Source organism: Dromiciops gliroides, chromosome 1, assembly GCF_019393635.1.
Source record: "Dromiciops gliroides isolate mDroGli1 chromosome 1, mDroGli1.pri, whole genome shotgun sequence".
Classification (NCBI taxonomy): Eukaryota; Metazoa; Chordata; class Mammalia; order Microbiotheria; family Microbiotheriidae; genus Dromiciops; species Dromiciops gliroides.
In genome coordinates, this window is record NC_057861.1 from 201,014,979 (window position 1) to 201,031,431 (window position 16,453).

The following is a 16,453-nucleotide window of genomic DNA, read 5'->3' on the forward strand; positions in this document are numbered from 1 at the left end:
GAAGTCAGTGTCACTGGATCTAAGTGTACATGGGAGGGAATAAGGTGTAAGAAGCCTGGAAAGGTAGAAGGGGACTAGGTCATGAGGGGCTTTGAATGACAAATAGATGATTTTGCATTTGATTCTGGAAACAAAGGGAGCCACTGGGATTTAATGACATGGTTGGACCTGTGCTTTAGGAAAATCACTTTGGAGGGTTAGATTGGAGTGGGGAGAGACTTGAGGAAAGCACAGATACCAGCAGACTATTGTAATAGTCCAGGCATGAGGTGATGAAGGCCTGTACCAGATTGTTGACAATGTCAGAAGAGAGAAGTGGGAGCATTTGAGAAATGTTACAAAGGTGAAATAAAAAAAAAAGCCTTGATAGCAGATTGGACATAGGGGTAAGAGCAAATAGTTGAAGATGGCACAAGGTTGCCTGTCTAAGGGACTGGGAGGATGGTGTTGTCCTCTATAGTAATAGGAGTGGTAGGAACTGGGGAGGTTTTAGGGAGAACGTTTCTGAGTTCTTCTTTGGAAATGTTAAACTTAAGATTTCTACTGGACCTCTGGTTTGAGATGTCTGAAAGGCAGGTGGAGATGCAAAATTGGATGTGAGCAGAGTGGTTAGGAAAGGATAGGTAGATTTGAGAATCATCAGAATAGAGACAATAATTAAATCCAAGGGAGTTGATGAGATCACTAAGTGAAGTTGTATAGAGGGAGAAGAGAAAGGGCCCAGGACAGGATACTGAGGGACACCTAGGGTTAGAGGGCATGAGCTGGATGAGGATCTAGCAAAGGAGACAGAAAAAGAGCAATCAGATAGGTAGAAGGAGAACCAGAAAGGAGGGATATCCTGAAAGCCTAGAGAGAAGAAAATATGTAGAACGGGAGAATTGTGAACAGTGTCAAAGGCTTCAGAAAGGTCAAGGAGAATGTGAATTGAAAAAAGTCCACTGGATTCAGCAATTAAGAGATTAATGGTAACATATATGAAATGATTTATAAATATGAATATATTATATATTACAGACCTTAAAGTGCCATTATTATTATAAGGTATAGTTACTGAACTGCTATTTAGACTATTTTTTCCTCTACCTGACCAAAGCTGTGACTCAACATTGTAGGTTTTCCTGTCAGGCAAATGCCACCATCTAGAAAGGCAACTTACCAAGCATAGGCCCTGTCATCCCACAGAGAACAGCTCTAAAAACCTTTTGAGTTCTTTTCCCCTGGAGGCAGGACCTGTTAAATAAATCCAGGTATTATTTTGAGTCTGATAATTGAGTTATGTTGAAAGAGGGATGTTGCTCTCTATTTTCTTCTGCAGAAGAAAGGGCTTTGTGAACTCTTCAGTGCTCAGAGAGAGGAGCTGATCTTTACAGAGCTGGCACCAAGCTTTTCTACCCAGACACTTCTTTTCCTCATGCTGAAGTAAATTGCTGCCAAGAATCATAATACATTTAAGGTAACAAACATCTAGCTACCATCAACAAAAAAAAGGAGAAAGAAAAAAAGAATAAAAAAACCCCATTCATTAAGCATTTTCTAAGTGTACTATGTGCCAGGCACTGGAGCTACAAAGACAAAGGAGCTTACATTCTGTAGGGAGAGACAACATGTACATGCATAAGGACATAGAGAAATATAAAAAAAATACAAAGTACACTTTTGGGGTGAAGGGCACTAGAAACAGGGGAATGAAGAGAGGTTTCATTAGGAAAGTTGCCCTTGAGCTATTTTTGAGGAAACAAGAGATGCTAAGAGGCAGAGCTGAGGAAGGAGTGCACGACAGGTTTGGAGAACAGGCAGTGCAAAGACAGAGAAGGAAGATAGAATGTTATGTGTGGGGGGAAAGTGAAAAGGCAAGTTTAGTTGGCTTGTAGAATATGTAAAGGGGAATAATGTGTAAGTATATTGGGAAGGTAGGTTGGGGACAGAAGAGATTATTTTTGATCTTAGAGGCAACCCCCCAAAAAAGAACAGTAATAAAATAAACAAAATTAAAAATATAAAAGAACAAACAGAAACATATACACACAGCCCCAAATCCAACGTGACTATTAGAAGCACACAGACAAAAGGTAGCATCTTCTTTACTCTATTGTTTTCTTTCCTGATATAGTTTTGAATCTCTACAGACTTGCTGTATATTATATAATCATAGATTATTAGGACTGGCAGTGACTTTAGAGATCACTTATTCCATGTCTGTATTTTATTGGTGGGGAAACTGAGACACAGAATGACTTACCCTTGGTCCCACAGCAAGGTTGTTGTAAACCCAGGTGTGGGTCCTGGTCTCCTGGTTCTCAACTCAGCACTCTTCAAAGTAATACAATGAGCTTTCAAAGGATTTGCTTTCCTGTAGCTCTTGGGTTCAGTGTTATTTACTTTCTATATTTTTAAAATGAACTCTCTCTGATTTTTTTTTAACGGGAGAGAGCCTGGTGGCTGTTATTATAATCCGAAACTTTGTGGGGTTGCCTATGTCTGTCCTACTTGTCCAGGTTCTGGGTCTTCATTTTTGTAGTTTCAGAAGCTCAGCTTTATCTGTTCACCTATGAATGATCAGGTTCTCAGGGAAGGACTCATAGCAAACAAACTCAGATGTTTGATAATTAATTAAATAATCCTGAGAAACATACTGGGACCAAAATTGGTGTTAGATGAAGACAAGGCAGGTAAGCATAATATCTGGCAAATAGCAGATGCTTAATAAATATTTGTAGTTGTTGTTTATCCTTCATTCCCAAAGAGGACCATGAGCTTGGGGGTAAAGTCAAGACTTGCAGTGAATTTGGATTTAAGTGAGGGGGGGGCTGTGCAAGGTCATCAACCTTACTCTCTCCTCCAGAGCCCTGGGTCCAGTGGCAAGATATACATCAGGATGACTGGAGATGGCCATGGAGGTTTAAGACAATTGGGGTTAAGTGACTTGCCCAAGTCACACAGCTAGTAAGTGTCTGAGTTCAGATTTGAACTTGGATCCTCCCAACTTCAGGGCCAGTGCTCTTTCCATTGTGCCACCTACCTGACTGACTGACTATTCCTGACAAGGTAGAGTCCTTACTGGGTAGGTCTGATCATGAAAAGAACGACCATATTTCTTTTTTCTTTTTTCATATTTATTAATGAATATAAAATTAGAGCAAAGGGAGATACACGTTCTTCAGGAATATTTTTTAAAAAGCTGTTGTAGCTTGACTTTCCATACTTTAGTCATATGTTTGATTAAAGTACCAGTATCAATTATCTAGAATTAGAATCATTTGTACCTTAGGTACTCTACATATCTCTTTTTCCTGTACACATTTGTTCATCTAGACCTTTTCTAGTTTTCATCATCAGTCATGAAAATCTTCAGTGTTATAACTTGTGTCTGATGAAATTTTAGGGAGATACTTTAGGCTTGTCAATAACGCATTTAAGGCTAGTTTATTCTGGGGAAAGTGCCATCCCCTCTATTTCCGTTATCTTTTGTCATCATTATATTCAATAGAATATAAGATAATTAAAGGAAGACTTTTTATTTTGTCTTTGTATTCCCTGCACCTAGCATAGCTTCTGGGATGTGGTGGGCACCTAATAAATATTGACTGATTGATAGTAGTCAGTATGGAGGGCAGCTAGGTGGTGCAGTGGATAAAGCACTGGCCTTGGATTCAGGAGGACCTGAGTTCAAATCCAGCCTCAGACACTTGACACTTAACTAGCTGTGTGACCCTGGGCAAGCCACTTAACCCTCAGTGCCCTGCCAAAAAAAAGAAAAAAAGAAAAAAAAAGGAAAAAAAAAGATAGTAGTCAGTATAACTATTGCTGACCTGGTCTTATTCTAGGGGTAAACCCTACTTGGGTCCTACTGTTCCCATTGGAATGAATTCAGTCTTTTGCATAGTTAGCTTTAGGCTGCTGCAAGCAAAAGATTGGGTTTATTTAACTCCCTTCAACAGCCAGATAAAGAACAATGTTTGCCTTTATCCTTTAAACACTAGAAGTAACATTGTTGTCCAGGCAGACCTAGGCTCCTTCTTTCAACAGCTGGGAATTATGGGCAGGCTCATGAGTTTCCTCATCAATAAAATGAAGGGGCTGAGATGAATGTTCCTTAAAGGCTTTTCAAGAGCTAAACTTATTTCTAAATATATCTGAAGAAAGTCATGCCCTGAAATAATCATCTCAATCCCTTCATCTTCATGAGTGATGCAGGGATACAGGAACTCACTGAAAGTATTTTCATAACATTTCAAATGCCAGCTTAGAAACTTCAAAACATTATGGTCAGTTCCCAGTGGGAAAAGCAGGCAGATATATTCCTTCTTTTAATCTGGGTAGAATCAGTACCAAAAATGCAATTGAATAACAATTCTGTTTTTATTTTTTCAGTAGAAATAGGTTCCTTTCACTGAAAATAAAGTTGAACTATTAATATCTTAGAAATCCTATAACTTTTCCTTTACTAAAGTCAATATTGGACACATTCCTTTTATAGTTCTCTGTTCCATACTTATTCTTCTGTTATAGATTCCTGAAGTGTGTGCTTGTCTCCACCTCCTTTCCTGCTTTCTTTCCCTCCCTCATTCCCCAAATGAAATTTTATTCAAAGAGACAGAATGAATAGAACACTGTTTTTTGGTATCAGGATCTAAGTTCAAATCATATATTAGGTTCCATACTTACTAGCTGTATAATTTTAGGAAAGTCATTTAACCTCTCTGTGCCTTAGAATAATAACACATACCTCACAGGGCTTTTGTGAAGATAATGTAGAATATGTCAAAGTCATGATCTAAATCCATGTCATTTGACCTTCATTCCAGTACTCTTTTCATTACACCATGTTAATGTGATGGAAGGATCAGTTAGAAGCCCAAATACAACCACATTTTCTCAGCCACACAGCTATTACCCAGGTAGAGGTCCTCATCACTTTAATCCTTGACCATTGCAATAGCCTTATGATAGATCTTTTTGCCTCATGGTTTTTTACTCCCTGCAGTCCATCTTCCACTCAGCTGCCAAAGTGATCTTCCCAAATTGTAGATTTGTTCCTATCCCCGCTCCTCCCTGCCTTCCCCTCAATAAGTCTTAGTGATTCAATAACCTCTGGGATCAAATCTCTTGTTGACTTTTGAAGTCATTCAAAACCTGGACCCTTCCAACTTTCCATTTAAAAATATACTTGATTCACTTCCTCTTACTTTGATCTAGTGACATTGACCTTTTGCTGTTCCTTGCACAGCACCCCCTCCTCTCCCATCTCCCATTCTGTGATTTTCGACTTTCTCTCATCCCTGGAATTCTCTGTTCTCACTGCTGCCTCCTGGTTTCCCTGGCTTTCTTCAAAGGTTCATTTCAAATCTCTCTTTCTACAAGGTACCTTTCTCAGTCCCCAGTTGTCCTCCCCTACCCACCCAGTGCCTTTCATTTGAGAAAATAATGGATAGATATAGGTATTAATAAATAAATGATAATAGCTTGATGTAGCTATTAATAAATAATAATAAAAGCTTGATGTAACTACTAATAAATACATAATAAATAAAAGTTTGATAGAACTATTAATAAATAATAGCTTGACATATAATTTTAAAGTTTGCAAAGTGCTTTCCATTTATCTTATTTTATCCTCACAATAACCTTGTGAGATAAGTGCTATGATTAGCCACATTTTAAAGATGAAGAAATTGATTCTGAGAGAGATTAAATGACTAACTCAGAGTCACACAGTTAGCAAGTGAAGGGTAAGACTTGAACTTGGGTCTTCCTGAATACAAGCTGGGCACTCTTACTTCCCATTTACATTATGTATGTATTTTACCCACATGGTTGTTGGCATGTTCTTTTCCTATTAGAATGTGAGCTCCTTGAGAACAGGAATGAAGTTTTTCCCTTTCATTGTATCCCTAGAGCTTAACACAAGGTCTGGCACATAGTAAGCTTTTAAGGAATACTTCTTGATTGACTGACTGATAGGTATTGTGAAAACACAGTAGATTCAAACAAAGCCACCAACAGAAAAGGAATAGCTTGCTAGGCTATAAACATAAGAGGGAGGGAAAGGTGAGAGCAGCAAAGGAAGGGAAGAATGTAAAGTACAAAAGGTATTTAAGGTCCAGTCCTTTACCCCCTTACTTTTCAATACTTTTTGCATCTACAGTAATCAAAATCCATAAAAGCCCTCTCTACTGCCTCCTCCTTGTATGGTGATGATCTGGACTCTTAAGGCCTGGGCCCATGGAGCATGTGTTTTGCTAGGTCTTACTTGGTTGGCAAAGCTTTAATGTGGATTCAGGGAAAGAATGCATGCTGCCTGAGGGCCAGCCTAGCCAAGGCCGATGACCTTCATAGTCTACAGGGCAACAATGATGATTTTGGTCTTAATGTCTGAGGACCATCTTCTAAGTCAGGGCTTCTTAAGCATTTTGGGTTCATGGACTCATTTGCTAGTCCAGTGAAGTCTATGGTCTCCTCAGAATCATATTTTTAAATGCATAACATAAAATACAGAGGATTATGAAGGAAAATAATAATATAAATATCTATCTATCATGTATGTATGTATGTATCTATCTATCATCCAACGATCTATTGATCCATCAGTCCATTGATCCATCTATCTATCTATCTATCTATCTATCTATCTATCTATCTATCTATCTATCTATCTATCTAATGTTTCTATATCTTGAGTTAAGGACCCCTGTTCTAAATCATAGAAGGGCTGTGATCTCATAAGTGGAGGAAGTACTCACACTGTCAAAATCCTAGAGCACTCACCAAAAAAGTATTGAAGTATTGTAACCAAGGTAAAAATATATAGGGTATATATTTTAGCTTTAGTAGCTTAAAACTGCACTGAGACTTTGGGACACCCTACATTTGCACCTTGTCTTGGTCCTACCTCCAATAACCTCAAACCATGACAGTGTCTAGGAAAGGAAGAGCCTGTTCTGTGTTAGCCTTTTTTTTCAAATATGTTTCAAGTTTTCTTCCTGAACTCTCTAACTGGAAACTTACAGACCAGTGAGGGGGATACACAACAGCATTAGGCCAGAGATGAGTTTGAATTTCATCATGTACCAGATGTTGTGGTCATTGGAGTAGATTGTACTTCACTGTTTCCCTTTCTTTTGAGAATGTGTTAGCCAGGGGCAGCAATTAAGAAAAACATCATGCTGTTTTGTAGCCTTATTTCTTTATATTTTTCTATTTCATGGATTTTGGATTATTAAAGGGATAGGCAATCAATAGAGAAATTCAGGGATTCCATTTCCTTTCCCCCTTCAACTTCTCCACATAATTAAATAAACAATAATCAATCCATAAACATTTGATAGGCACCTACTTTGTGCCAGGCACAGTGCTCAGCAGTGAAGACATGAAGACAAAAGAGAAATAGTCCCAGCTCCAGGGAATCATGTAAATACTGGCCAGCTGAGTTACTTTGGACAAGTGTCTTAGCCTCTCAGGACATCAGGTTAATTAGCTATAAAAATTAAGGGGATCTGAATTAGATCATCTTCTGGCTCTATTATTCTATGAACACAACAGACCCCAGACATTATAAAGGTCCAAAGAATCATAAAAAGTGATAAGTGGGGAGGGAGGTGGTGAGAAGGAGGCTATCGATTAACTTACTGTGGAATGCAGAATAACTTTTTGCTGACCTAGTATGTTCTGTTTTCTGTCAGTCAGTAGAAGTCAGCTGGATCTTAGTATTGATCTCAGTCAAAATGACCTTCTCTGATGAATCCCAGTCATAATTCTTGGGTTGAAAATCCAGTAGATATATTCCTCTTTTCAATCTGGGAAGAGGCAATGCAAAAATGATGTCAGATAACAGGGCTGTTTTTACTTATTCCAATAGAAATTGGTTTCTTTCTACTGGAATAAGCAACTTTTAATGGATGTATATGGATGTGTATATGCATATGTGTATACACACACACACACACACACTCACCACATGTTATATATTAGACCCGATGTTAGGAAGACCTGAGTTAATATTTAGTCTCAGATACTACCTATATGACCCTGGGCAAGTCACTTAACTTCTGTTTTCCTTAGTTTCTTCATCTGTAAAATAATAATAATAATACTTCACCTCCCAGGGATGTTGTAAGGATCAGACAAAATAATCATTGTAAAGCATTTAACACAATGTCTGGTACATAGTGTGCTCTATATAAATGTTGGCTATTATCATCATGATGATGACAATTAATATGTACACACATATGTTTTTAATTCAGTCATTTTTCAATTGTGTCCAACTCTGTGTGATCCCATTTGGACTTTTCTTTGCATGGATACTGGAGTGGTTTGTTATTTTCTTCTCTGCCTTATTTTATAGATGAGGATACTAAGGTAAATGACGTTAAGTGACTTGTTCAGGGTCATATAGCTACTAAGTGTCTGACCATATTTGAATTCAGGAAGATGAATTTTCCTGACTTTAGGCCTGGCACTCTACTATACCACCCAGATGCCTACATATACATTTATATTAATGTAAATATATACATACACTTATATAAATGAATACATATACATTCACTTTTGCTGTAGCTGTAGAAATTTCAATGTAATTTGGACCCTCAATCTAGTTATCCTGAGGGTACAAGTCTGCTCTCATTAAAGATGGATGGATCACTGACTGCTACATGGAGCAAGTGAGTATTTTCTTCTCATAAATGACAGACATAAGTTCAGTCATATCAAATCAATACCAATTTCACATTTCAGCCTAGGAATTGCTCAGATTTTCTCATTGATTTGGCAGAATGTGGAAAGCCATTCTATCTTCTATTAATATCACTAGCTTATGTCCCAAGCATGGTGCCTGAGGGTCAAATCCCTTCCCTGAGACAGTTCATTGGGAACACTGAACTAACATCAACCAGAGAAAATATGAGGGTTCCATTCAATAAAACTAAATTGTGTCTCCTCTTTGCCTAGCTATAGATTTTCAGCTAGTAACCTACACTCAAATGCAGCACAGAGAACTGAAAATACCTCAAAGTACGAAAACCAGCAGGGCTAGGGAACTTCCATGTCTATGCATAACCCCCCCCCCCATTTAATCATGGTTGATTCTTGAGCCTAGCTTAGGGTGAGGAAAGCAGATCAAGGAAGTGCTTTGAGCTTTAAAAAGGAGGGATGCCCAGGAGGTGGTAGAGATGATTGAAGTAAATGGCCCAAAGCTTTCACTCAAGCACAAATTAATGGACATCAAGTTGTAGATAGGAAGACCTAGAACAATCAAATCTTACAGTGGGAATGGATTCTAGATGTCCAGTGCCATCCACACCCTCTGTAGCATCCCTGAGAAGAATTCTAGCCTCTGCTTGAACACCTCTGGTGACAGGGAATTCATTAACTTCAGAATCAACTATTTACTTTTGGATGTTTGAATTGTTAGGGAGTTTTCCTTCCCTACATTAAGGTTAATTTATTTCCCTGAAGTTCTCACCTGTTATTCCTAGTTCTGCCCTTTGGCACCAAGCTTAACTAATTTAATCTCTTTGCTACACAATCGTCCGTCAAATACATGGGGTCATCTCCCTTAATTCTTCTCTGGGATAAACAGTTCCTCTTCTTTAAAACAACCCTTGTATGGTATTGTGTCTAGAACCTTCATATTCCTGAACTGGCCTACTTGGTATTTCTCACAAATGAAGCTTCAAATTTCATCTCTATGCTTTTGTAGATGATTGTCACTCATACCTGGAATACTTTCCATTCATATCTCCACCATGTGGAATCCATGGCTTTCTTTGGACTTGGCTCAAAAGCTAAGTATTGTAGATCAGGGCTTCCTAAACTTTTCCCACTTGAGATCTCTTTTCTTCTAAGAAATTTTTACATGACCCCACGTATATAGGTATATAAAACAGGTATACATAATCTTTTACTGTTGCCATTTTTGTGGCTCCCACATTCAGTTATATGACCCCACAGTTTAAGAAGCTTTGCTGGAGGAGACTATCCTGGTGTTTCAGTTTTCTGGGAGAAAAGGGGCAGGAACCTTCCAGAGTTACCTGTTATTTGATTTATATATAGTTTTATGTGAACATGTTATATTCCCCATAAGAGTGTAAGCTTCTTGATGGCAGGATTGTTTCATCCTTGTCTTTGTATCTTTAGCATTTAACTATCTGGTACATAGTAGGTAATTATCACTGATGGATTAATTACTGGAAAAGCTCCATAACTGTATACAATGCTAAAGATGTAGTCTGGCCATGAGAAAATATAGTATGACATTTGTTTTTTACTATGCCTTTAAATACCATCTATGGTCAACTTGTTAGTCTGGCATGTCATATTATTTGGCTTATTTTAAGCTTAAATTCTATTATATCCCTTGGATCTTTTCATATAAACTCTTGTTTTTCTATGCCTTCCATTCCCATTGCTTATATATTTTATTTTAAAAACCCAATTGGTTGATTTTACATTGGTAGCAACTAAAGTTAATCATTATTTAAGTTAGTTCATTGATCTAGTCTGCTGTGATCTTTTGGGGACTGGATTCTGTCGTCTAATGTGTTAATTATCCTTACCAAGTTTGTTTTATTTATAAATTTCCTAAGCATGCCACTTTTGTGTTTATCCAAGTTAATGATAAAACTAACAAATAACATAGGGTCAATGGCAGAACTCTGGGACATTACACTCAAGACCATCAGCCATGCTGACATTAATCCAATAATGACTACTTTTTGTGTCTAGTCACTTAATCAATTCCAAATCCACTTAGTAATTTGTTTTTATTCAGCTGTTTCAGCTGTGTCTGATTCTTCCTAACCCCATTTGGGTGTTTCTTTATAGAGATACTGGAGTGGTTTGCCATTTACTTCTTCAGTTCATTTTACAAATCAGGGAACTGAGGTAAACAGGTTTAAGTGACTTGTCCAGGGTCACACAGCTAGTAAGTTTCTAAGGACAGATTTGAAATCTAGTACCTTCACATTCCAGTACTGCCTACTTGGTATTCCTCACCGACTCCAGGTCCAGCACTCTATTCACCGTGTCACCAAGATGCCCCTCCACTTTGTAATATAATCACATAATCTGCATCTTTCCACCTTGTCCAGAAGGATGGTGTGAGAAACTCTGTTTAAAAAAATCTTGCTAAAATGTCCTTTATTTTGCATATGGAATTTGGTTGTAACAAGCTGTCAAAAAAGGGGATAAAGTTGGTCTGGCAAGACCTGTTCCCAGTGGAAAAATTCCAACTCTTTTTGAATTTTATCCCCTTTTTGAAAAGCTCACAAACCACTAATTATTATCTCAAATTGCATATGGCAGCCTTAAAATTTTTTTCTTGAATGAAATAATATGGGTGATTAGTACCTGAATTAATTTTCTTTGTAAAGAAGGTTAAATCATCTTTTTAAGGGATATTTAGTTTCTGGGGCAAGTTCTACTGTATGGGATGAGGGTTGGGTGGAAAAGAATCATCCCCCATGAAATATTCTTATAGAGATGAAAACTGGTTAACAAAAACATCCAAGTTTTAATGGATTAGTGGAACCTGGAGAGTAAATATCAAGAAAAAAACCAACAGTAGTGAGAAGTATTTTAGGAAAGAAACTTTAGCAGGATTTAGTGGCCTGAGGCAGTTACATAGAAAGCAGTGTCGCCAGGTACAGTGGGGAGAACTGGCGCTCTCTGGTGCTAATTTTACTGTAACCCATTAGCTTATGACTATCATCTTTAGCCCTCAGTAGATGAAATAGAGAGATCAATAACCTCAGAGAACATCCTTGAAATTGTCTCATCAGGGTTCAAATTCTATCTCTGTCATTTGTTACCTGTGTGAGCTTGGGCAAATCATTTAACTACTCTGAGCCTCAGTCTCTTTATCTGTAAAATAACAGGGTTGGGCAAGATGGGTTCTAAGGTCTCTTTAACTTCTAACTCTGATCTTGTGATCATATGCCCATTAACCTTTCCATATATCCCTAGTTAAAACTACCAATCACTTAGCTATACAAGGGAGGAAGATTATTTAATTAAATAACACATACTAAACCATAGATAACCAATAAGGTTAATTCTCTGGGAGTAAGAACTTCTTATCTAAAAGGCTTTGCTTTTTGTTAGAATGCATAAAAAATTGTTTTCAAATTGGAGGTTTGCTCAGGTCTCAGGTGCCTATTCCAAAGCACCCATCTATCCTTAGGACAACAGAAAAACAAGGATCATCAGTTCTCTTATTTAATTTATGAAAGGTTTTTGAATCTTTTAGAGTAACTGTGGTAGAAAAAGCAGATCAGTAAGAGTCAGGAGATCTTAGGAGATAGATTCGGGAAAAGCAGATTTCAAAATGTTCAGAATGAGGATAAAAAGGATCTTAGGGACAAAGATTGCAATCTTCACCATCTTTTGGCATTTCCCCCCATTCTTATTAAGTGTTGATATTGTAATGAGTGTTAAGATATTTTTTTTAAGTGAGGCAATTGGAGTTAAGTGACTTGCCCAGGGTCACACAGCTAGTAAGTGTGTTAAGTGTCTGAGGCTGGATTTGAACTCAGGTACTCCTGACTCCAGGGCCGGTGCTCTATCCACTGCGCCACCTAGCTGCCCCAAGATATTTATAATAAAGCCACAGTGTGTGAATTTTCTCAGGAAAGTCAGTACAGATGATGTGGGAACTTTTTTAGGGATGAAATTCAGAAGACAACAAGAGAAATAGTGCTGATGGGGAAGAACTAATCTTTCTCAATTTATATGCAGCTGACACTATTGCCCACCCTCCTCCTGGATACTGTTTCCTCTTTGTGTTTTGATGACACTTCTCTCTCTTGATTTACCAACTTCCCTATCTGGCTGTTCTTTCGTTGTTGTCTTTGCTGGCTCATAATCCATATCATACCCTCCCCCTCTAAACACTCCAACTCCAGCTGTGGGAACTTCTCAAGGACTCTCTTCTTTCCTCCCTCTCTGCTTTTTCTCTTGGTAACCTCATTAACTCCTATGGATTTAACTTTCTATCACCCTGTGCAGATGACTCCCAGATCTACATAATTAGCCACAATTTCTCCCTCGAACTTCAGTCCTAGGTCTCCAAATGTCTACTAAACATTTCAAGCTTTATGTCCCAGAGACATCTTCATGTCAACATGTTTAAAACAGAATTGATTATCTCTTTCCCTAAACTCTCTCATCTTTCAAACCTTTTTTTTTCTGTTGAAGGCCCACCAGTTTCTGTTGGTGGCACCACCATCATTCTAGTTGATCAGGCCAGTAATCTCAGCATTATCATGTACTTCTCACACTCCCTTAGTATGCTTATCCAGTCAGTTACCAAATCTTACCATTTCTTCCTTTATAACATCTCTTGCACATCTCCACTCACATAGCTACTGTTTCCTTGCTGATGTTTCTCCCCACTCCAGTTCATCCTGTCTTCATTCTCCTTCTCTTTTTCTTTCTTTTACTTCTCCTCATCTTCCTCTTTCTTGTTCTTCTCATTGTTGTTGTTGTTGTTCTTCCTCTTCTTCTTCATCTTCCCTACTTAGTATGGTCCTATCCTATCTTTCCAGTTTCTTTGGACATTACTCAGCTTTCCACAAACTACAATACAGCCAAATTGGGTTTCTCTTTGTTTCTTACACACGAACAACATCATTCATCTCTTTGCCTATGCACTAGACATCCCTCATCCATGAAATTAATGTTTTTCCTTCCTTCAACCTCAGAGGCCCTGTCTTCCTTTAAGATGTAGCTTTGACACCATCTTTTTCTTAAAGCCTTTATTGATCCTTCTACTTTTGCTCCCAAATTACCTTCCATTTAACCATTCCCTATATATTAACTTCATATTTATGCTGTTTCTATTTCTATATGTACTTGTGTTTGTCATTAGAATATAAGCTTCTTGTGGATAGGGGGTTTCATTCTTGGTACTCATAACCCCAACACCTAACACGGTGACATAGTAGGTGATTAATAAATACTTGCAGATTGATTTATTGATTGGAATATATTGCACACATGGAGGAATAATGTGAAACAAATTCTGGAAGGATAGGTTAGGGCTAAATTTTTAAGGTATTTAAATGCCAGAGTTCTTTGCATTTTTATTCAAGCTGTGGGGGCTACTGAAGTACCATGAGCAGAGGAATGATATAGGTAGGCTTGTGCTTTAAAATATTAATTTGACAACCATGTCCCCTTTTGGTGAGGGGAGAAGCTGAAGGCAGGGATACCAATTAGGAGGGACAAATGTTATTAATAAGGATAAGTGTAATATACATTACATAGGGCAGTTACATTGCCATGGTCAGACCACATCCACAGATATGAAACATAGTACCGTGTTACCTTTTGGCTACTGGAAAGGATTCCAAAGAGGATGGTTGGGGTGATAGAATGGAAAGTTCTTGGTAAAATATCAGCTTCTTGAGGTCAGAGACTGTTTCATTTTTATTTTATATATTTTTTGTATGTCCAGTGCATTGTACAATGGTTAGACCATAGTAGATGCTTAACAATTGCTAATTGATTGATTGACTCATTGCTATTGAAGGGCTTTAAATTATTCAGATGAAGAGGTGTTGTACTGAATAGGGATATTTAGGGAAATAAAGTGGAGTACATAACTGTCTCTAAATTTTTGAAGAGTCACCATACAAAAGAAGGTTTATACTTGTTCACTTTGGCCCTATTGAGTCAAACTAGGAGCAATGAGTTAAATTGCAGGGAAGCCTATTTAGGTCACCACTAACAATTATTGCTGTCCACAAGTGAAATGTATCTATAGTTCCTTCTCACTTCTTGGGAATTTTGTATGCAGAATTCTCCATCCAGGAATAGATTGGACTGGGTGCTCTCCAAGGTACTTGCGATTCATAGGCTCTATGATCTTGTTATTCTCTGAAGATTGGCCACAACCTTGTTGTGTTTGAGTCAATTTGTATTAGCAGGAAGACAAGAAGTGACCCTGGCAAATGATTGGCAAGCCAAGAAGGGTGCAGAAGTAGTTGAGTGGGACTTCAGTGTCTTTATTTTCCACCATTGGTTTCTCAAGTACTATGAATATATGTGATACATTATATGGGAAGAGTGATTCTGTGTTTCAGACTCGATATAAGTTGCACATCAGGAAAAAAAAAACAAGTACGAACTTTGTCCTCTCTATAAGTGGGCCTTCTGCATTAGTGTGTTCCTATTGGTTAATCTAAAAGTATATAGATGCTTAGACATTCTCTTATGTTCTTTTTCCAAATTTATTTCTTTTCCTTACCATCTCTTGGCATCTTCCCCCTACTCTCATCAAGCTCTGACATTGTAATGAGCTTTAAGATATTTATAATGAAGCCATTGTGTATGAATTTAAATTTCAGTGTTCTTGAATTGTTTCCAAATTTTCCTGGGAATTCTCTACTGGCATATAAATACTGAGTAATAGCATTTGAAATTTCATAATGTTTTTATCAGAGGGGTCTTATCAGGAACCAGAATATTTCTTGATAAATCCAATCTTAAGAGCAGTAGGGGAAAAAACCCTACCTGAAAATTGTTATAGAAACCCCTAGCTGGAATCACTGTGATCTAGCTATGCCAACCTAATTTAGTTTGTAATAGTCCATTCCAACTTCTGAGACACAATAAAGTTTAATGTGCTTTGGATGCTTGAAGGATTTGGGAAGACATCAAACTTTTCCCAGGTTTCAGGCTGCCTGATCTTTTATCCCTCTGTTGAGGACAATAGCTATCTACCTCCAACTTGGTTTGCAGGCAGATGACCCATTCAGGATAGGGAATGCATGAGGTCTAGAAGGGCTCACAGTCCTCCAAAATGGTAATTTCCGTGTGAAGATCTAAGGAGGATTAATGACAAAAGACACATGTCAGGAAAGATAATAATCAATTTGCAATGATTCAAACATTCCCCAAATATTTTTCCTATTGAAAACAATAATTTGCAGTGATTTGCCTATAAAATGATTTTTGAATAATCAGTAGAGGTAGACCACATTCCAATTAATAAGTATTAATGAATTCAAATAAGACCACATTCCAATTAATAAGTATTAATGAATTCAAATAAGACCACATTCCAATTAATAAGTATTAATGAATTCAAATAAGACCTCTACTTTAGTCAGATTTCCTCCCATCCCCCCTTACCTCAAGTTTAGGTGAGATAATAATAATAATAAATAATAATAGCATTTATATAGCACTTTAAAGTTTGCAAAATAGTACACAAATATTTTCTTATTTGTTCCTCACAACAGCCTTGGGAGGTAGGTGCAATTATTATCCACATTTTACAGATATGGAAACTAAGGCACACAGAGGTTAAACAATTTGACCAGGGTCACATAGCCAGTAAGTGTTCAAAGCCAGATTTTAATTCAGGAATTCCTGACTCTAAGTCACCTAGTCATCTCTAGCAGTGAGATATTCTAAGAACTGTTCCCTTTACTAAGGTGTTTTTTTC